We start from the raw sequence: 21,186 nt of genomic DNA, 5'->3' as shown, positions 1-21,186 counted from the left end.
CAAATACAAATGCAGGACTTGCAGTTACACTGGCATTTCAGATAAATCATGAACAATTGTTTAGTACTTAAGTATGTCCTGTGCAATATTTGGGACATATTTATTTGTTGTTTATATGAAATTCCAATTTAACTGGGTAACCTATACTTGATCAGGCAACTCTAGACAATAAAAAAGTCCCAGGTTGGCCTAGTATGGGTTGAAAACTTTTAAAATATTTGCAGGGGATCTCTCTTTTAACGATAGGCAGCTATATCAAAACACTGGAACTCGCAAATGACTGGGGATGACAGCAGGGAAATAAACATACAAGATACTCATAGACATGCAGGCACCAAGACATGTGTCATCAGTACCACCTGGCCCAGCGCCTCCACCCAGATGGCTGCCCCCGGACCCCAAGTCCAACCAGAGGGCAGGCACAAACCAGCACTGTGTTTGTGGGGCCCACGTGGTACTTTTTAGATTAGCTGCCAAAATTATTAATTTATAATTGACTTAATATTATAACATTTAATATGAGAACATTTGCACTGATGCTGTGGGGCTGGGCAGCAGGGCTTCCCTGTTCTAACTGGGATCCACACTCACTTCCCCGCGGCATCTTGGGCTCACTCCGTCCTCTCTACCAGGCCTGGACTCTCCAAGACCCTGAGCTTCTCTTGTCCACACACAATGGAGAAGGCCCAGGTGAGGTGGGAGTTCCTGCTGCCCCCTGCCCCAGGGTCACCTCCCAAAAAGCCTGGTTTCCTGGGTTAGGACTTGCCTCTTCTATATTTGCTGGGCACTGGGAATGTTTGCCCCCTTCCAAGGAGACTACTCTTAGCCACGTGTTGTGTCAGCCTCAGAATCTTACCTGACACACAATGGTAGGAGGAACGAGTGAGTTGTACACTGTCTTAGATTGGGCTCCCCAGAAGCAGAGGCCACGGTGGGGATGCTTGTGCGCCCAGCTGGGGGAGGGCTCTCAGGAGAAAGGGAAGAGGGAAGCAGGCAGAGGAGGAGAGAGCCGGGCAAACCTTAGTCTCCACTGGAGCCCAGCACCAGCCTGACCCACAGGAGCCCTGCAGTGTGAGGGGCACCCCGGGGCTCACCCCACTCGTGGGCACATCAGTCACTGGCCAAAGACCATGGAGAGTTTCCTTCCAGGCATCTCAGGGGAGGTGACACCTGCCAGCCAAGGGCACGTGGCTGGAGAAGGCACAGGTGTGAGCCATCAGCAGCCAGCACCTGCAGCAGCTGGGGGACACGTGTACCTCCAGGTGAGAGAGGCCTAGACGGGGCACCAGCAGTGGCCACGGAGGCTCCAGCACACAAAGACATGCAGACACACCAAGCAAGAGCAGGTGAGACAGCCTGGTCCTAGAAACTGTCCAGAATCCTACCTTTAATTTATAATTTTGCCTGGGCTCACCCAAGGCCCAGAAAGGTAAGAAAGTAATTTATTAAAAATAACATGTGCACACCATGTTCACGGCAGCATAATTCACAACAGACATGAGGTGGAAGCAGCCCAAGTGCCCATCGATGGGCAGACGGATGGATAAGCAAAGGTGGTCTATCCGTACAATCAAATGGCATCGGCCCTAAAAAGAAGGAAATTATGATGCTACAGTATGGATGAACCTTGAGGACATTATCCCAAGTCATATAAGCGAGTCACAAAGGGACAGATACTGTATGATTCCACCTATATGAGAATTTACCATTGGTAAATTGTATGTTATGTGTATTTTACCAAAATAAAAAATAACAACCACATATGTGCACTGTGGAGCCAAAAATAAGTAATCAAAGAGCAGGGAGAAGAAAGAGAAGAAAGAACTACGCTGAAGACCTTACAGGAAGTAAGGGCTGCTCCTGAGACCTACCCTTAAGTAAGCTTCCTGGCAGCCATGGCCAAAAGGGAAATTAGAGGGTGACCTGGTGCTCCTTGTCTGATAAGAGGAAGTCATCTAGTTCACTGGGAAAAATAAACTTGTTCTTGGCACAAAACATGAGTAGGATTTTAGCTGTTGATCAGGTTCATACTTAACTATCATTTCCTTAGTGCTGACACAATGCCAAACACTGGACTGTGAGTTTCCAGAGATGTTTATTTTATTTAACCATGTTTATGAGGAAACTGAGGCCCAGACAGGGTAAATGATATGTCCAAGGTCACATAACTAGTAAAGGTGGCACAGGGATCTGAACCCAGGTCTCTGGCCAGAGAGTAGGACCAGAGTCCTTCAGTCTGTAGCTGTTCATTAAGCACCTGCTACCTGCCAGCTCATTACAGGTGCTGGGACGCGTTAGTGAACAAGACCAGCGCAAGTCCTATCCTCAAGCAGCCAACATTCCAGTGGAGGGAAGAGATAACAAACAAATAAATAAGATAATCTAGGCATTGTGACAGAGACTGGGCACTCCTTTGGCAAGAGTCGTCAGAGCAGGCCAAGGAGGTGACGTTGCAGCCAAGACCTGCTTGGTAAAAATGTGGTAGCCCCACAAAGATCTGGGGAATGGCATCCTGGGCAGCGCTAGCAGCGTGGGCAAAGGTCCTGAGGCAGGAAACAGCTTGAAAAGTCTTCCTGGCTGGCAAGCAGGAAACAAGAAAAGAGCCATAGGGGAAGTAAGCCGGGAGAGGAGGAGTGGTGGGGCAGGGGCGTGAACATCCAGGAAGGAGGGGAGACGAGGGGAGGGGAGATCAGTCAGCCGCCCGCACCTAGTGCCCAGGGACCTTGGCAAAGCATCGGGTACAGTTAGTAGACATTGTTCCAATAGTGTGGTGAGGCCACCACTAGCTCACAGCACACTGGGAATTCATTAGAGACTGTAGAGATTCCAGTCATATAAAGTACAAAACTGGGTAAAACCTAAACTACATCATCTAGGGACTGCAAACGCAGGAGGCAGAAGTAGAAAGGTGAGGCGGGGTGGGCGCCATCGGTCAAGCGGTGGGTACGTGGGGCAGGAAGATCGGAGGAGCCACGGGGCACTGCCGGGGCTGGCAGCGCGGACTCCGGCTCCCCAGGAGGTGGCTACCCGGGGGTTCGCTCCGCCACCGTGTGCTCACCTTTAGGTATTTTTTTGTATGTAGGCTTTTTCCCTATCAAAAAGACTTTTTAAAGAAAAGAAAAAAGAGCCATTGCGGTAGTCTAGAAAAACGGAGATAAAAGCCAGAGAGGGCGCTGGCAGGAGAAACGGAAAGGAGGAAGGGACGTGAAAGTTAGGGTTCCGGCATCACAGGCGAAGTGATCTGATCGCGTGTGGCTTCCATCTTGAAAGCCACACTTCCCTTCGTTCCCCTGTGGGCAAAGCCTTAACAAGCGGTGGCATCTGTCGGGAAAGGGCCAGGGGGCCAGGGAGGGGCTTGCGGTCCTTCCGCTGGGGCCTGAGGCTACAGGCACAGGAGGGGGTGCGAGAGCCCTGAGGACGAGGAGAGATGGGTCCAGAGCAAACCCGGATGCAAATGCCCACGAGACGAGCCAAGGGCCCCGGCTGGGACTTGGGGTGCTAGGAGCCCCGTGTCCATCACGTGCTCCCTGGCCACTGGGGCTTTCCTTCAATGGAGTGAGCTCACGAGAACACTGGGAAAAATAATCCTTCAAGTGGAACAGCCAGGTTGTCCCCTCCCTTCCCTCTCCTCCCTAAAAAAGGAGAAAAAGAAAGAAATGAATTAAAAGCTCCTTCAATTTGGGGTGAGAGCTGACCCTACATATATAATCACTCATCTTGTTACCAATATAAGCAGGTGAAAAATTACAAAGATTACTGTCAGTGACTTTTAATCAACCTTTAAGAAAAGAAAATGTTGCTTTTGGCACCGGAGGGAGCTGATATTTTCCTTCCCCACAAGTCACTACTCCGCTGGGAGGAAACACTGCAGGGCGGGAGCGAGGAGACATGGGCCTGCCCGCAGCCAAGGCTGAGCTCACCACCCTCCCCCGGCTCCGCACGCCCTCCACCCACCCCCGGCTCCCGCCCGTGAGGTCCCCAGGTATCCTCACGTGGCTGGCCCATGATCCTGCCCCCAGGGATTCGCATCCAACCACCTCTCACCCCTGCTCAAAATCCTGAATGGCTCCATGTCAGCCCTGGCCCCTTTGAGATTCCAAGAAAAGCTAAGGATAATCCATCCCCACCTCCACGAAAAGAAGGAAATTATGAGCACAGCTCTGTAGTGGTCTTTGGGTGGTTTCTGACCACCTAAAACACATTCACCCCTTTCCAAGAACACCCTGGGATTCATTCTGTGTGTGTGGCCCTCCCCACCCCACTGTCTCTCCAATCAGCACTTCCCATTCCCCTCGCAACAGTGCCTGACTCAGGGTGGACACCAGGCCAGTTAGAGCCCAGGAGACCCAATTCAAGTGAGATATTGGGCAAATGGCCTCTCTCTTTCCCACTGTATTAGACATAAGATGATTTAACATCAAGGGTCCCTGAAGCCATCTTATCATCACGGGGAGACTGTCTGAGGCTGGAGCCAACTCATAAAACTCACAAAGGCCAAGAGATGGAAGAAAGAGAAAAAAGGTCATAGTGATAGCTGCTGGGCACCTGGATACAGCCATGCCTGAAACTAACAAAACGCTTAACTTTGCAATGACATGAACCCATTTTGCTTTAGCTAACTTGGACCAGGATTTCTGTCACTTGCAACCAAGAGCCTTAAGAGACACACGGGCAGACCTAAAACTGTTGTGTTAGGGGTCTCAGTCTCCCCAGAGCTCACTCGTGGACCCCGGCTGAAGATCTGTGGCCCAAGGATAAAGTGAAGACTCCCACAGGTGGCACTCAAAGCCCTTCACCATTTAGTCCCCGCTATTTTTCCTAACTCAGCTTCCTCTGCTTCCCTCCACACAACCAATTCCTGCTAAACTGGAAGACTTTCTCTGGTTCCCAACCCCGTGTCTTTGCTCTTGTCATTACCCCAACCCGGGATGCCCTGGCTCCCGCAACTCTCCCGAAACTCTGCACAGCCAAATTCCATCCCCTACTTCAAGGCCAAACCCAAGGGTGGGCAAGTAGGCAGACAGATGAATGGGCAGGTGAATGAAGGGTGGGTGGGTGGGTGGACGGATAAGGTGAATGGGTGGATAGGTAGGTGGAGGATGGATGGGCAGGCGGGTGGGCAGGTGAATGGACAGATGAGGAAGGTACATGGATGGATGGATGGATGATCGAATGGGTAGAAGGGTGGGTGAGTGGATGAGTGGGTGGATGTGTGGACAGGTGGGCTAGATTAGTTAATCTACATGGCCCCAGCACAGGTCTGGCACAGAGCATGGGATGGGTTATGAGTGTGAGTGTCACGAACACTCACCCCAGGAAGGTCCTTCAGAGATGGAGAAGGCTTCCCTGAGGTCACCTGGCAAGTCACTGGCTAAGCTGGGAGCTTCACACTGTAACAACCAAGGTACGTGTCCCTCTTCGCACGAAGCACTTTTAACTCCCGTGTCCTCCTTTAGCCTCACAAAGGCCTGAGATCCTAGACCGGGGAGTGGGTGCAGGCAACGGACAGGCTAAGAGACCAAGATGGAGAGGCACAGAGACTGACAGAGACAAGGATAGATAACCACTCGGGAGAGAATGAGAGCAAGACAGAGACAGAGAGACAGAGATGAAGAGAAGCACAGACGGGAAGCCAAGCAGACAGACAGACAGACATGCAGGCAGGCGGCGATGGAGACAGGCAAGCAAGGCCGCCCACAGCATCTGGAAGGAGGCAGCAGCCAGGGGAGGGGGCGGCCCAGCCTCTCCAGGACTGTCTCCGGCCTTTGCCGTGCCCAATTTATTTGCACGGCCCTGAAATGGAGGAATTTCCCGGGGTTGCCAGTGAGGCGGCCCAGTCTGGGTATAACCGCCAGGCCCCAAAGCCTTGGAGCCTCCCCCAAAGCAATCAGCCACCACTGTCGAAGCAAGCAGGGACAGGAGACAGGACCGTGCTCTGGACTCCAGAAATCGGAGCTCAAATTTGAACCCAGCTCTCCCCATAGGTCGCTGGGCAACGCAGAGCATGTGACCCTCTGAGTGGCAATGCTGTCGTCTGCAAAATGGGCCTAACCACAGCAGCCCCATAGCAACACTGGGAGGACTCAGGAGATGACAGAAAGACCTTAGCACTGTTCCTGGCAAACTGCAGTCACTCGATAAATGTTTCATATGAAAAAAAATTACTGGCTCCAGCTACCCTAAACCTCTCCCAGCTCCTCATATCTGCCCATTCCTTTGCGAAGGCTGTTCCCTCTGCCAGGCATACCTTTCTTCCCCTTAGCAAACTCCTATTCATCCCCTAAAGACCCAGCTCAATATCCCCTCCTCTGGGAAACCCTTCCTCAGAGCTCACCACTACCTCTCTGTGGCCTCCTTCACTCTGCGTTTGGAGTCCCCGGATCTTCAGGGCTTCCAGACAAGGAAGGTGGAAAAATGAGAGGTTTAGAGCAAATCCTCAGGGACTAACAGACTCTGCCCACATGCACACCACTTGGGTAAGTGGGGCTGGGCTGGAGGTCAGGACCCCGCAGCCCCCCACCCCCGCCTTCTCTACGGCTCCGTATTTAACACAAACCACCCCAGACAGTGAGTGGCTGCGGTTCCTCCCACAAGAACACCCTGACCTTCCATCCGGATGAGCCTACCATGGGAGACAGCGACAGGAAAAGAAATGTGCTGGCGGTTCACGGAGGGCAGACCAGAGATGCCTGGGGACCTCTGCCCTCTCCTCCTGCTAAGAGCACCCGAATATTCCTCTGGGGAACTCCGCTCTCCCGCCCCCAGGCTAGGCTGACTGCTGGATGGCCAATGAGCGGTCTCCAACCATCTGCAGGGACTGGTCAGGAACAGCTGCCTGGCCCAGGCACATGGGCCGGTGCTGAAGCCCCTGGAGAAGGGGCTCCCTTGCTCCAGGGCTTCTGAGCTCCAGGGTGTGGGCCTGGGCTGCTGGGGCGGAGCCGCTGGGGAATGCTGCGGCAGGGAGAACAGGAGGGAGAGATGGAAACACAGTCCCGACCGTACCTTTAGGCCCCTAGATGCAGCCACGCCTGAAGCTAGACCCTGTACTTTTTTGCTTAAATTGTCCTTTCTATCACCTGCAACCAAAATAACCCTGGCATTGTGACAATAAGGAAAGAATAACAACCTCCTTACGTTCGTTGCTGACTTGACCTCAGGAATGAATTTCTGCAGTTACTGAGCTTTGTCCTTGCCGTGGACCCCTCTTGGGGTGGCAGCTGCTTCGCTCAATCCCCATTCTCAGGGAACAGTTCAAGACATACCCCAGGAGCCACAGCAATGTCATGATCACATGAGCCGCCCAAGCACAGCTGACTGGCCCCAGGCAGACGCTCTGCCCGAGCCGGGCTGGTCGAGCTCTCCCTAGGGTCTTGCACAGCCCGTCTGCAGTGGGAGCAGCAGCGAGCGCCGAGGCCTCCAAGCCAAGGGCAGACACATTTCCTGCCGTGTGGTGGATGTCGTTTCGAAAGAACTAACCAGGCTCACAGAGAAAGGCAGAGACAAAAGAAAGATGGGGCATGAAGGAGTCCTGGCGGCTGTGGCTTTACCCACGGCCAGCGGGTCACCAGTCCTCCCCTCAGACACAGAGGAGCCCGTGTGAAGGAGGCTGTGCTTCCAGCAGTGGACGGCCCACTCCAAAGCCAGGAGCCGGGAAGTGACTGGGGGACCGAGCCCAGGTCGTGGTGGGCTACTAAGCAATACGCTGAGGCCCACCCAGCCCCGTGGGAACCCCTGAGGTCTGGAGCCGAGGAGGGTCACTCCTCCCACCCCATGCACAGGAAGCCACAGCCATCCTGAGGGGGTGAACCTGGGCCAGGCATGTCCTGCTCTGGGGTCACCGTGGGGTGATTCGGGGCGGGCAGCTGGCGTTCCAGCCTCTCCATCCTCAGCACTTCGTTAGACTGGTCTGTTAGAGTCTGAACATCTGTGTCCCCCAAATTCATATGTTGAGGCCCTAACCCCAGTGGAATGGTGTCAGGAGGTAGGGCCACCTAGTAAGAGGTTTAGATGAGGCCATGAGGGTGGGGCCCGTGATGGGATTAGCGTCCTTATCAGAAGAAGAGAGACCAGAGCTCCCTCTCCCTCCACCATGGGAGGACACAGCAAGAGGGGCCATGTGAAAGCCAGAAGCAGCCTTCACCAGGAACCAAACCTGGGGCACCCCGATCCTGGGGACTTCAGCCTCCAGAACTGTGAGCAATAAATGTCTTATTGTTCAAGCTCCCCACTCTGCAGCACATTGTTGTGGGGTTTTTTTTTTTGTTTGTTTGTTTGTTTGTTTTTGAGACAGTCTCCCTCTGTTGCCTGGGCTACAGTGAGTGCCGTGGCGTCAGCCTAGCTCACAGCAACCTCAAACTCCTGGGCTCAAGCGATCCTCCTGCTTCAGCCGGGACTACAGGCACGCGCCACCATGCCCGGCTAATTTTGTCTCTTTTTAGTAGAGACGGGGTATCGCTCTTGCTCAGGCTGGTCTCGAACTCCCAAGCTCAGGAGATCCACTGCCTCGGCCTCCCAGTGTGCCAGGACTACAGGCGTGAGCCACCGCGCCCGGCCTGCAGTGCCTTGTTACAGCAGCCAGAGCCGACTAAGACAGTCTCAGGGCACAGAGCTGAGGGTGCAGAGAGTAACTCCAGCAGCTGCGTGAGAACAGGGCCCAGCTACTACCTGAGAACCAGGGGCTGCATCGGGGGGAGACATCCCTGCTGGATGGCTGCAGCCTCCTCTCACGGCCCACCCCAGCACAAAATGTGCCAGGGAGGCCCTGGGAGGTGCGAGGCGTGTGCTGGCCAGCCAGAGGGGCTTGAGATGGCCATGCGTGGCGACATGGATTTCAGGGACAGGTGGCAAGGATCAGTGGTCCTTGGTGAGGAACTGTCCCCCTACCGATTCTCTCTGAACCAATCAGGCTATCAGAGAACGTCTCTGTGCAGCACAGGTGTGCCTCAACATCTCTCGGACACCTGCCAGTTGTCCTTTTTAACAAAGAGAAGGCAAGACTCACTCGGGCCCAAGGCGGAGGCAGGGGTCAGGAGTAGCTAGGGTTTCAAGTGTGCCCTGTGAGTGCCACACTTATCTGATGGGTACTGCTGATGGAGGGCAAGTGGTCCCCATTTCTAGCTGCAGTTGTGATAAAGGTTTCCTTTTACAGTAAGTCTAAGCAAAACAGAGGAGGGTTTTCTTTTAAATAATCTGCTGTAAAGGCAGACGAGGTAGGAGGAAAGCGCCAAAATGTGGCGGGGAAGCTCATCTCACCACATCAGAAAAGGAAGCCCACACACGCTGGCTCTTTCCCCAAGAAAGGACACAGGTCTCCGGTAGGGGACTGCTCCTGTCGGCCTGCGATCAGACAACAGCCAACAGCCACCAGGGCCCCTGGGATGCCATGGGTCAGACGAAGCGGTGGAACTAATCTGCCTCCAAGGCTATGCAGGGGAAGAGATAAGGGACACTGAGTTGCTCGCCAGCACCAAAACATGAGGACGGCTGTGTTCTCTGCTCCGATGGACTAGGGAAGAAACCACGGTGACTAGTGCAGGTCTTCAGGGAGAGTGAGAGAGGGCGAGTGTGTGTGTGTGTGTGTGTGTGTGTATCGGGGGCCAGCGAGGGTGTGACGTGCTTGCGCCTCCTAGAGGTCAGCATGCATCAAGACTGCCCCCCAGATTCCCTGACCCTCGGGGTCCCAGCCCAGCCTCCTCCCGGGCCCCACTCTCCCCCCCCACCCCTGGCATGTCCCCCAGGGACATGCTCTCCCCTCACCACCCTGCCTGGCTCCCCACAGCCCTCAGGGCCACCAGCCAGTCCACAGGCCACAGACCTGCAGAGGCCAGGAGGTGCGTTCAGGGGTCCCGAGAGTTCTCTACTGCAATTTTTTTGTTTTGATGTTGTGTTTTCAAAGCTCACTCGGGACTAAGGGCAGGCCAGGATAGGGGTCCCAGGCTACAGTGGGAAGAGCTCTGGGAGGCTTGCCAAGCGCTGGTGTGCCCTGACCACAGGCCCAGGGGCCGGCCCCAGCACAGACAATGGCTTCGCAGTGACCAGAAGAGAAAAAAGTGACAGGCGAGATGGGCCACCACACCCACAGATCCAGCGGGCGCTAGCTCAGCGCGGCCTGCCTGGGCTTCACCCCAGCCCCGGGGCACTGCGCGGCCGGCCGGCAGGGGAAGCCGCGCTGCCCACACCCCGGCGGGGCCCCCAGCACCCCAGAGCCCTCCTCCCATTCCAGCCGTTCCTGGGTCCCGCGTGTCAGCAGCGCCAGGAGGGCTGTCCCTGGTTCACAGAGGAGCCAGCTGCAGCCGGCTAGGTGAGAGGCCTGGGGCCGGCGGGGTCTGCTGAGGCCGGCACGGCGGGGGCGGGTGGGCGGCGCCACTTCCTCCGCAGCCACCTACAATACAGCCCCTCTCAGAAAAGCCGGGCTCCCCACCCCAGGAAGGAAATAACCTTTCCCAAACCAGCCTTTCTTTGCGGCAATCTCCATATATGAGAAGAGAGAGACGCATTTTTGCATCGTTTCCAAATTCCAGTAACTGTGAGGACAATGGTGCGAAGTGACGCACAGCCTGGCCTCCGAGGGGCCTCGGGAAAGGACGCGCCCACAGGAGGTGAATCAGCGGTGTGGGCGTGGCCCTGGGGCCCCAAACCCGGGCTCGCCAGGGCAGGACCTGCAGGTGGACACAGCTGGCTCTGGTCCCAGTCCTTCCTCCTCACTCGCCCTGTGACTGCAGGCAGGCACGCCCCTCCCTGAGCCTCAGTTTCCCTGCCCTGTCACCCTCACAGACCTCTCGCCCCTCTAGGTGCACCCCCACAGCAGGGCTGCAGAGGGACCCTCCAGTCTCACAGACCCTCCTCTGCTCAGAGCGCCCCGAGGCTGCCCATTGCCCGACTCGGACCACAGTTAAAGGTGCTCGGTTTCCAGCGTCCAGTCTACCACCCTGGCCTTACTTCTCACCGCTCCTCTAACCCCCCAATCTGAAAGAAGACAGGCTTTCTCCTGTCCCCATGTATCCCTCCCCCCTTCACCTTCGCATCACAGTGCTGGCATTGCCTCCTCCAGGAAGCCCTCCCTGACCACCCAGGTTTAACTGGATGCCTCCCTGGCTCCCACAGCTTCTGAATTCTCTGGCAGGACAGCACTGACCAAAGCACGTCAGAACTGCCCGTGTACACATGTCTGGAGCCCTCAGGATGGCCTTAGGAGGGACCCTGTGTTCTGCCCCTGTGTGCACCCAGAGGCTAGTGCCAGTATGTGGTATGAGGGAGAGAACCCAAGGCCCTGGGCACACTCCCAGGCGTGGGATTTCAGGGACGGGTTGGCAGGGAGCTGCTAACCCAGGAACCCCAACTCCAGCAAGCCCCTGGCTGCTCCCGCACAGCACCCAGTCGGGATTCCTAACGCTCCTGGACTGAAGCCACAAACCCACCACCCCTACAGCCCCATAGGGCCCAGCTGGCAGCCCCCAAATCTGCCCCTGCTGGGGTACAGACTTGGTCCTGGTCCATCAGAAGGGCAGCCCTCTGCAGCCCCAGAGTCCAGAGGGAGCCCTGGGCGACAGAACTGCCTGAGGCCACATAGCCACCTGTCCCACCCACCCTCGGGCCTCTGGGGAAGGGCAATGGATGACAGAGGGCTGCTAAGGGCTAGCAGTGATGCTCGGTGTTCGTGTCCTCCATCGAGCGGGACCCTCGGCCTCACCCTGGCCCCCGTCTTTCTCTCACTCCACTTCCAGTCCATCAAGAAACCCTGGCAGCCCCACCTTCAAAATAAGTCCAAATCTGACCACTTCTGACCTCCAGCGCTGCCGACACCCTGATCTGAACACCAGCTTCTGTCACCCGGCTGCAGCTTTGGGATGCCTGCTGCCCCCTCCAGCCCGATCCCCTAGAGGGGCCCCCCCAAACCAGAATCCTCCAGCAGCCCCTCGTCACACCCGTGCCTAGCCCCGGCCCCCTTTCCTGGCTACGCTGCTCCTCCGCCCCCTCAAGCATGGGGTCCTGTCTTCCAGCTGTGCTCAGTCACTTGTCCCTGCTGTGCCCTGTCTTAACGTCCCCGCCCTCAGCAATGCCCAGGGCTGGGTCCCTGCCTCTATGGACCCTCTACCTGAAACAGTCCAAACTGCAGTCCCCGTCCTGCGGCAGCCTCGCCCGCCCTCCTCAAGCCGGGGTCAGCACAGGACGTTTCCGTGTGCATCGGCCTCGCTCCCGCCTGCATCTCCCACCCGGAGCGAGCTCTGTGGGGTTGAGGACGCTGACGCGGTCACTGCTTTACCCCCAGCACTCGGAACAGCGTCCAGCACTCAGTGGATACTCAATAAACACCTGCTGAACGAAGGAAGATGCTCTCATTCCCTTTCCAACAGCACCAAGAGCCAGGGATTATGACAGCCACTTTACAGAGGAGGAAACTGAGGCTCAGAGGGGTGACTCACTGGCCCCAAGGGAGTGTGAACAGCAGAGCTGAGACGTGAACCTTGTAGCATGCCAAAGGGGGCTCCCTGCACCTGGCTGCTCCCTGACCCCCAGGGCCTGGACCTGTCACTAAATTCCACGCCAGCGGAGCACGCAGAGAAAGCAGGTTCCAGACAGAACGTTAAATGCGGTGATGCCCACCCCAGGAAGAGCCCGCAGTCAAGCCACCAGAAGGAAACACCCACAGGAAAAGAGGTGAAGGAAAAGGGGGAGAGAGTCTTTTGTCCATTGGCCAAACTTTGCAAAAAGTGACTGTGGTACCATGTAATTTTAATCACAGTGGAAACTTTCATATGCCACGCCAGGAAGAAGGCTGCTCAAACACAAGGGCAGTTAACTCAGGGTATTTTAAAACCATCTTAAACACTTTCACTTAAAACTCACAAATGAACACTCACCCACCAACCGCTTTTTAATTTCACGTCACATGAACAGGCAATACAGTGACACGGCTCAAAACCCAGAGGCTGTAACAAGCACACAGTAGGACATCTTACCTCCCCTTGTACCCCCATCCCCTCGACCCCAGGTGACCACAGGTGACCCCTGAAACTACCTCCTGGTTTGTTTATGCACATATGAGAAATGTGAATTTATATTTATTTTGCACACGAGATAGCACACTTTGTGCATTCAGCACCTTGTTTTCTCCTCTTTACAGACCTTGAAGATCTTTCCGCAGAGAGCGTCCTCGCTTTTCACAGCTGCATCATCGTCCCCTGTAAGGACATGAGCCAGCGGGCCTCGAGCCAGCGTACATCGCCCTGGATCTCAGGGTCCGCCAACAGGTTGGTCTCCCCCCCTGTCTGCAGCTTCTCAAGGTGAAGCTGCCCCAGCACGGGGCTGGCAGAGGAGCGGCTCTAATGCACCGTGAGCGGCAGCCGGGCTCTGCCAACAGCCCCCTCAGAGGCACGAAGCCTCCATCTCGCAGTTAGCAAGGGCGTCCTAGAATGGAAGTCAGACCTCACTGCTCCCTGGCCCAAAACTTCAGTAGCTCTCAAACTCCCTGCCCCGCCCCTGACCCCAGTCTCCCCTCCCTCACCAGCTCCAGCCTCCTCCCTTTTTCTGTCCCTTACACACCAAGCAGGTCCCACCCCAGGCCCTTTGCACTAGCGGTACCCCCGCCACTCCCAGCTCAGCTCATAAATCCTCGCCTCCCTGGCCCCCTGGATGTTGCTGCCTGGCTGGCTTACACACAACTTCATCCATTCACTTGCTGTCCGCCTCACCCCACCTCGCCCCCTCCAACTAGAAAATAAGCTTAGTGGGAGCAACGCCAGTGTCTGGGCACATCCTGAGCATGGGTTGCTCGGACCCTGCTCAGCCCAGGAGGGGCAAACGGCTCCCACCTCAGCGCAGGACAGCCAAGCCTCCAGCAGCAGCTCATACCTGACACCAGGTGGCTGTGACGGCCCTCGCGCCTGCCACGGCACAGCACCCAGAATCCTGTCCCAGGCTGGAACTGCACCCCAGGGAAAGGCCTCGATCGGGCCTCGATCGAGGGGTGGCCCTCAGAGTTCAGGAAGCCAGAGAGGTGGCCACACCTGCTGCATGGAACTTCTAGAACTCCATGCCCACCTGCCCAGCACAGGACCCACTTTACAGAAGGGGAGACTGAGGCCCAGAGAAAGGAGGAAGAAGCCCAGGGGCACACAGCGGCCAGCAACAGACCAGCCCTGGCCCCGGCCCTCTGTGCCACCTTGCGCAGTCAGGCCCAGTACCTTCCTCCCTGGCAGAAGGAAAACAAGAAAAGCTATGCTCTGCCTCCCCAGGAGACGCAAGGAAGAGGCCAGGGCTGCCCTCAGCCCCCAGCCCCGTGTGCCGTTCACAGTCCTGGTCTCCATTCACCCAGGCAACAAACTTCCAGGGGCCCACGCGTCACAGGGGCGTTCAGTTTACACGAATTCAGCCACGTACGGACAGACAAAAGAGCACCAGTCACAGGGACTGGGACCCAGAACAGCGCAGCAACTGCCCACCCCACGCCACCCACCCAGCAGCCCAGCCCAGGCTGGGGGTGGGAACCGGCTATGCCTGGCCTGATGCGATGTGGTGCCCTGGTTCCCTCTCCGTGTGGCACCTCACGGCCAAGGCCACCATGGGTGCAGGGGAAAGGCTCACGCCCCGCAGCCCCTGAATGCAAAGCAAACATTGCATCTAGTGTCTAAAAGGACAATGGTCCTGAGGCCTCTGGGACTCACCTGGAGACTCAGTGGTCTCCACCTGGCGGTCACGGGGTCCCAGTGACCGTGGCCATCGAGACTCAGGCAGGAACCCTGCCCTGGGTTTCCCCACAGACAAAAAGGATCCTTAAAGGTAGGCCCCGCCCAATCTTCACTTTGGGCCCTGACTTCAGCTCCACCCTGACCCCTGCGGAGAACAGCTGGCTTACCTCAGTCATGCCCCAGCATTTATTATACACCTACTGTGTGTCAGGTGTGGGCTGGTGAAGGAAGTCCTACCTCTGGTGGCTCAGTGAGTGGGGAGGAGCTTTGCTTTCTGAGAAAATCCCAGCCGAACCCCAGCCCCCCAGCCCCCCAGCCATCCCGCTCGAGACTCCCTTTCCCCAGCTGTCAGCAGGGCCAGGGCTCCCGCCTGGCAGGATGGGTGACAGGATCTGGAAGACAAGGCCTGACTGGGAGTATGCTGTCTGGCATGAACGGGGACGCCAGGCCACCGTCCCCCACCGCCCAGCAGAAAGTGCCTGTCACCACCAGCAAGCTGTCCTGTGGTCCAGGCCCCTGGGCACTCCTCACCGCTCCAACGACTAAGGCCTTGAATGGTCGGACGCATGCCCAAGGCTTCCGCAGCCACGAGTGCCACCCTTGGGGCGGGCGACGCGGCAGACACAGCCCGATTTGCGCGGCAGACGCGGGCAGCACAGCGACCCCTGCAGGCCGGGCAGGAACACGACGAGCAAGGGGGCAGCAGGCGGCAGCGCCGGCGGACCCTGATCTGCCAGAACTCGCACTTTTTCAAGAGAAGACGGAAATCCGGACTTTTATGTGAAAACTGCCAATTTGTAAATGCTGGCAGCTAATTAATTTTTTAAAATAATAACAACATGGTAAGAGCCAAACAAAACACGCGGGGCTAGCCACAGCGGGGCTGGCAGGCTTGTGCCTCCGGAACAAGATTCTTTGACTTCATCCCCTGCCCACGCCCCCACCGCACAGCTCTGATGCCTGAGGGCAGGGCAGGAGGTCACGGGAGCACGGGGGCAACCGATCCCTGTCCCTCCCTTCTCCCTGGCGGGGAACCTTCACCCACTCTGCACACGGGGAGGGCGGGGCCCAGCCATGCAGCCACAGACATGCATCGCATGGGCTCCCACTCGGCGCCAGGGCCCAGGGAACACTCCCAGCCGCCACCCGATTCCTACGGAGTCCCTCAGGGAGGGCCAGAGGGGCCTTCTTGGGGGGGGGGGGCGGGGGGGGGCAGACACAAGCACCGAAACCATCCACTTTCCTTTTTCTCTTTTTGGCCTGTCACGGCGACACCTGCTGGCTCAGACCAGCTTTGGATGGGCGGAAGTGGCCATCACAAAGCTGAGATGGGGTGAGATCTTACTGTGACAGCCAAGAATGGAGGGAGAGCACCCCTATATCCCCTACATGGGAGACTGGGCAGGGGAGGGAGAGAGGATGCAGGGGGTGGAGAGGAGTCAGGGGCCCTGCTGAGGCTGAGCCCTGCCTGTGCTCCCCACAGCCACCCCAGCCCCACCGCCAGGGGAGGTCAGGGGAGGTCAGGGAGCCCCCGCCACGACAATCCCTGCCTGCGTCCCGCCACCCTCCCCGCAAGCGTCCCGCCACCCTCCCCGCAAGCGCCCCTAGGGTAGAAGAGGGCTGCCTGTGGAGGCGGGGGGTGGCAGGGGCACCGGGGCTGTGAAGCTGCAGGCGCCTGTGACGCTGTCTGCGAGACTCACCGGGTGTGCCGCACTCCCAGAGTGGGACTGTTTGTGACTCTAGGTATGTGAGGGACACATGCGTGACACATAATGGAGGTATGGGTGCGACGGACACCTCTGTGTGGCAGACGTGTGTGCCTGTGTCAGAGGGACACGTGTTTAACAGAGACACAACTGTTCGTTAGGGAGGCGTGCACATCTGGGGGAAGCCGTGTGCAAGGCATGCAGGTATGAAGCATGTGTGTGCAACAGGGACGTGTGAGACGGCCGAGTGGGAAGAACCCCAGCCACAGAAAGTGCGGACCGGGCAGGGGAGGACCGGGCAGGGGAGGACGGGGTGACCCCAGGGGAGGGTGCACGGGTGCGGTGTGCAGGAACTTCTGAGTGAGTGCGTGTGTGGTGCTGTGACTCTGGGGGGCCACGGCAGGGGTGCTGCCAGATCTAGAAGCCCTACTCTTCCCGCTCTGGAGGTGGTGACCCGGCCTCTGGACTGGAGGGGCGGTGGGACCCTGGGGCGGTGGCAGTGGGACAAGAGGAATGGCCAGCGGGACTTGGACCTGGGGGGCTTGGGAAACCCAGTGGAGGAACTGGGGTGGGGGGACCCGCCCGGAACCCCCAGCCCCCACCCCGCGCCGGCCTCAGTGCCCGCATCTGTACAATGGGGCGCGGCGCTCCGAGGACTGTCCCGGCGCTGGGACCTGGAGAGCGAGACCCGGGCGGGCGGAGGCGCGGGCAGCCCGCGGGGCCGGCAGAGCGTCCGACGCCCCGAGCCGTGCGTGGCGTGGGGCGCACGGGCGGGGGGCCGCGGGCCCGGGGACGCGCACCCGGGCGGGAGGGGTCCGCGTGCACTCACCGCGCTGCGCTCCGCCCGGCGTGCGTCCGTCCGTCCGTCCGCCCTCGGTCTGCGCGTCGACAGCCGGGCGCCCCCGGCTGTGTGCGGCGCGGGGCGGGGCGGAGGCGCGGAGGGGCGGGCGGGCCGGCCCCGGCCCCCTCCCCTGGCTCCGCCTGCGCCTCCGGGGCGGGGTCTCGGCCGCCCGCCGGGAGGGGGCCGGGAGGGGACCGAGCGGGGCGCCTCTGGCTTGTGGTCCAGATGGGCAGACCCCGGCGGAGAGCCCTCCCCCCGCGCCCCTCTTCCCCCACCCAGCCTAAACTCAGCTCCAGATCTGGCACTGCTGCCCACCGGCTTGGGGGCTCTGGCCCGGCCGTCTCAGCCCGCCTGAGCCTCCGTGTCCCCAGTGGAAGGTGGACCCCGCAACCTTGGGCGCGTTATGAGGGCCTGAGGTGCCTGGGTACAAAACTACCAAGAGGCAGGCCTGTCAGAGGCCAGGCCCGGCCTTGCCCCCCCGCCCCAAACACTTCCTACCCTGGGGGCTCCCAGAACGCCCAGCCTGCTTGCACAGCCACTGCTAATGCAGGCCGGGACGCTGGCACAGGGACCCCAAGCCCACGTGCCCTCCCCAGCAGCACCTTAGGGTCCCAAAGGCTAGCCAGGCCTGAGCAGAAGCAGGCTCTGGGAATTCTGTCCTTCCGTCTCTGTCTGTCTGTCTGTCTTTGCCTCTCCAACTGAGTCTCTGTCTCTGTCTCTCTCTTTTTTATTGTAGTAAAAGTCACCATTTTAACCATTTTAAAATGTACATACGATTCAATGGCATTTTGAACATCCACAGTTTTCTTGTGTTGTCTTAGTCACTGCATCTTTCCCTGTCTCTCTGTCACTGTGACTGGATCTCTGTTTCTCTCAGCGTCTCATTCAGACGGTCCCTGTCCCTCTGTCTCTCACTCTTCCCCCAACCTGTCTCTCCCTGTCTGGGTCTCGTTCTGTGTCTCCATCGCTGTTGTTCGTTTGTTTGTTTGTTTGTTTTGAGACAAGATCTCACTTTGTTACCCAGATTAGAGTGCAGGGACATCACAGCTCACTGCAACCTCCAACTCCTGGACTCAGTCCTCCTGCCTCAGCCTCCCAGAGTGCTAGGATTACAGGCGTCAGCCATCGCTGCGCCCAGCTTCCATCTGTTTAATGTCAGTCTTTCGCTCTGTCTCAGTGTTTGTCTCTCTTGGTCTCTGCATCTCCCTCTGACTCTCTCGCGGTCTCTGTGTCTCTCTCAGTCCTGGGGCCACACTGTCTAGGATCTGAGGCTCAGAACGACCTCCCATCCCTGTCCAGAGACACATGGCCCAGCAGTCACCTCATCTCTGGGCAGAAGCCATGGGCCCAGAGTGCGCCCTACCCCTACTCCACGACAGGGATGAGGCAGCCAAGAGCAAAGGCACAGAGAAGGAAAGCCACCTGCCCGAGGTCACACAGCTGGGAGGAAGTGAATCCAGGAATGGCCCATTGGCTCAGATGGGGCTGCCCGCAGAGGAGCCAGCAGGGCCTGAAGGGGCCAAAGCCTGGACTGAGAACCTGGGCCCAGCCTGCCCCAGCTTCTGTCCACCCCTGGGCAGGCCCCTTCACTTTCTGGGCCCTCTTCCCTGTTGGAGCTTGTCCTGCCTCAAGGCCTTTGCGCTTGCTGTTCCCTCTACCTAGAATGCTTTTCCCCCAGACCCTCATGGCTGACTCATCTTTGCATTGAGATGTAGCTGAAACGCCACAACCCCAGAGAAGCCCTCCCAGAGACCCCGGTAGAGATAGCAACTGCCATTCTCTACGCTGTTACTGTGCTGCATTCTTCTTCAGAGTACTTAGCATTGGCTGACTTTTTAAATTCGTTTATGAATGACTATAGGTAGGATAATCTGGTCGTTAAGAATTTCACCGCACACCAGCTGTGTGACCTTGGGCAAGTTACTTCACCTCTCTGGGCCTTGATTTCCTCACCTGCAAAATGAACATAATGATATCAAGGCCTTCCTCATGGGGTTGCCGGGAAGATCAAATAAACCGAAATGAACCAGAGCAAAAGTACAGGTGCTCCTCGATTCTTGATTATGTCCCCATAAGCCCATTGTAAGTTGAAAATATCGTAAATTGAAAATGCAGGTCAGGTGCAATGGATCATGCCTGTAATCCTAGCACTCTGGGAGGCTGAGGCAGGAGGATCGCTTAAGCCCAGGAGTTTGAGGTTGCTGTGAGCTGTGATGACGCCACTGCACTCTGGCCTGGGAGATAGAGCAAAACGCTGTCTAAAAAAAAAAGAAAGTGCATTTAACACACCAACCTATCAGTCTACCTTAAACGTGCTCAGAACACTCACATTAGCCTACAGTTGGGCAAAATCATCTAACGCAAAGCCTATTTTATAATACAGTGTTGGATGTCCCTCATAATTCATTGAATATTGTACTGACAGTGAAAAACAGAATGGTCGGTGGGTACTTGAAGTACGGTTTCTGTTGAATGTGTACAATCTCACACCATCAAAGTCTGAAAGATCCTAAACTGACCCATTGTAAGTCAGGGACTGTCCATACTTTGAATGGGACTGGGCCCAAGGGAGTGCTCAGTAAATGTCTGATGAGGGGGTAGGTGACAGATTGAATCTAAGGAGGGAGGTGGCCTGGGGCGGTGGGAGGTGTCGTCCCTCCCTCCTACAGGTCCCAGGCGGAGGAGCAGGAGCTCGTGAGCCGGTTTCAGGCTCACCGTGCAGCCCCAGGAGCCCAGGGTCTGGCCAGCTTTCCACAAGATAAAGTGGAGACACTTCTCCTGGCCTCTGTTATCTGAGCCGGAGATGCGGCCAAGGCAGCCGTCCCCTCGGACCCCTGCCAGGGCTGTTATCACAGACAGAGCACGCATCACCCACCAGGAATTTGGGGCCCAGCGCCTGGCCGAGATATGATTGGAGGAAGTTTCTGGCCGATAAGGCCTAGACAGAAATGATCACAGTGGGCAGCGGAGTTATTTACATCAGCGGCAATCTCACCAGCCCCCCGGGCACCGAGGCGCCACGGCCGCGTGTGCAGGGTCACCTGCACCACCTGGCCAGCCCAGATGGGATGAGAAGGCTCACTGGGCTTTCTGGGTCTGCATCCTCACTGGGTGGCCTTGGGGAGGTCACTGTGCCTCTCTGAGCCTCAGTCCCAGCATGCAAAAAATGAGAAAAGCAATAATAATAACCCCATACAACTCTACAGGTTTAGGCCCGTGGGCTCTGGGACCCATTGGCTTTGGTTTAAATCCACATCCTCCCTGTATGACCTCCAGCAGGTGGCTTCCGCCCTCTGCCTCACTATCCTCACCTATAAAATAGTTCCTGCCTCATAGGGTTGTTTTGAAGTTAAGATGCTTAGAGCAGTGTCTGGAATGTGATAGGCCCTCAGTCAAATGTTGGTGTTCATTGCAAACAACCTAAACTGACTTGAGCTGTTTGGAGGAGAAAAGGGATTTGCGATCACAATGTCTCTGGAAACCAAGCTTGGAGGGAAAAGGGCGTCAGGGTCCAAAATCTCGCGGCACGGCCTGGGTGCAGGCAACGTGGGGGCTGCCACTCCTGAGCAGGCGGGTCTGGCACCCCCCACAGGACTTCTCCTGCTGTGACTCCGCCTTCCCCGAGCAGTGGGCTCTGCGCTGGGCCATCTCTCTTGCCTCCCGTTCATCATCTGGTGTGGCCACAACGCGGGCCATGTCTGCTGTCTGCCCCCAGCTGCAGAGGAGACGAGGGAAGTCGGTGTCAGAGCCACCAACGCTGTCCGGGGGCAGAATTCCGCAAACAGAGGGAAGGTGTTCACAGAGGACGGGCAGCGACTTTCAGATGCAGGCCCACCCCACCCAGGGGCGGCCCCACCCTGCCATCCTGCTGCTCAACAAAGACCCGGGGCAGCACCGCCCCAGACCCGAGCTTTCGAACGAGGCATGTCAAACCTGGCAGTGCACTGGAATC

General features: G+C 57.4%; 1 protein-coding gene across 2 annotated transcripts in view; it reads right to left on the bottom strand.

Moving 5' to 3' along the window:
• The window catches only part of FBLN2 (fibulin 2), a 78,263-nt gene extending 60,956 nt beyond the window's left edge, over window positions 1-17,307 (bottom strand). For both annotated transcript variants that reach the window (XM_069484438.1, XM_069484439.1), the window contains exon 1: window positions 17,223-17,307. The gene's annotated coding sequence lies outside the window, so the exon portion shown is untranslated. The remainder of the gene's footprint in view (window positions 1-17,222) is intronic.
• Window positions 17,308-21,186: the final 3,879 nt, after the last annotated feature.

Source organism: Eulemur rufifrons, chromosome 10, assembly GCF_041146395.1.
Source record: "Eulemur rufifrons isolate Redbay chromosome 10, OSU_ERuf_1, whole genome shotgun sequence".
Taxonomy (NCBI): domain Eukaryota; kingdom Metazoa; phylum Chordata; class Mammalia; order Primates; family Lemuridae; genus Eulemur; species Eulemur rufifrons.
This window is presented reverse-complemented; position numbering and strand designations above follow the sequence as displayed.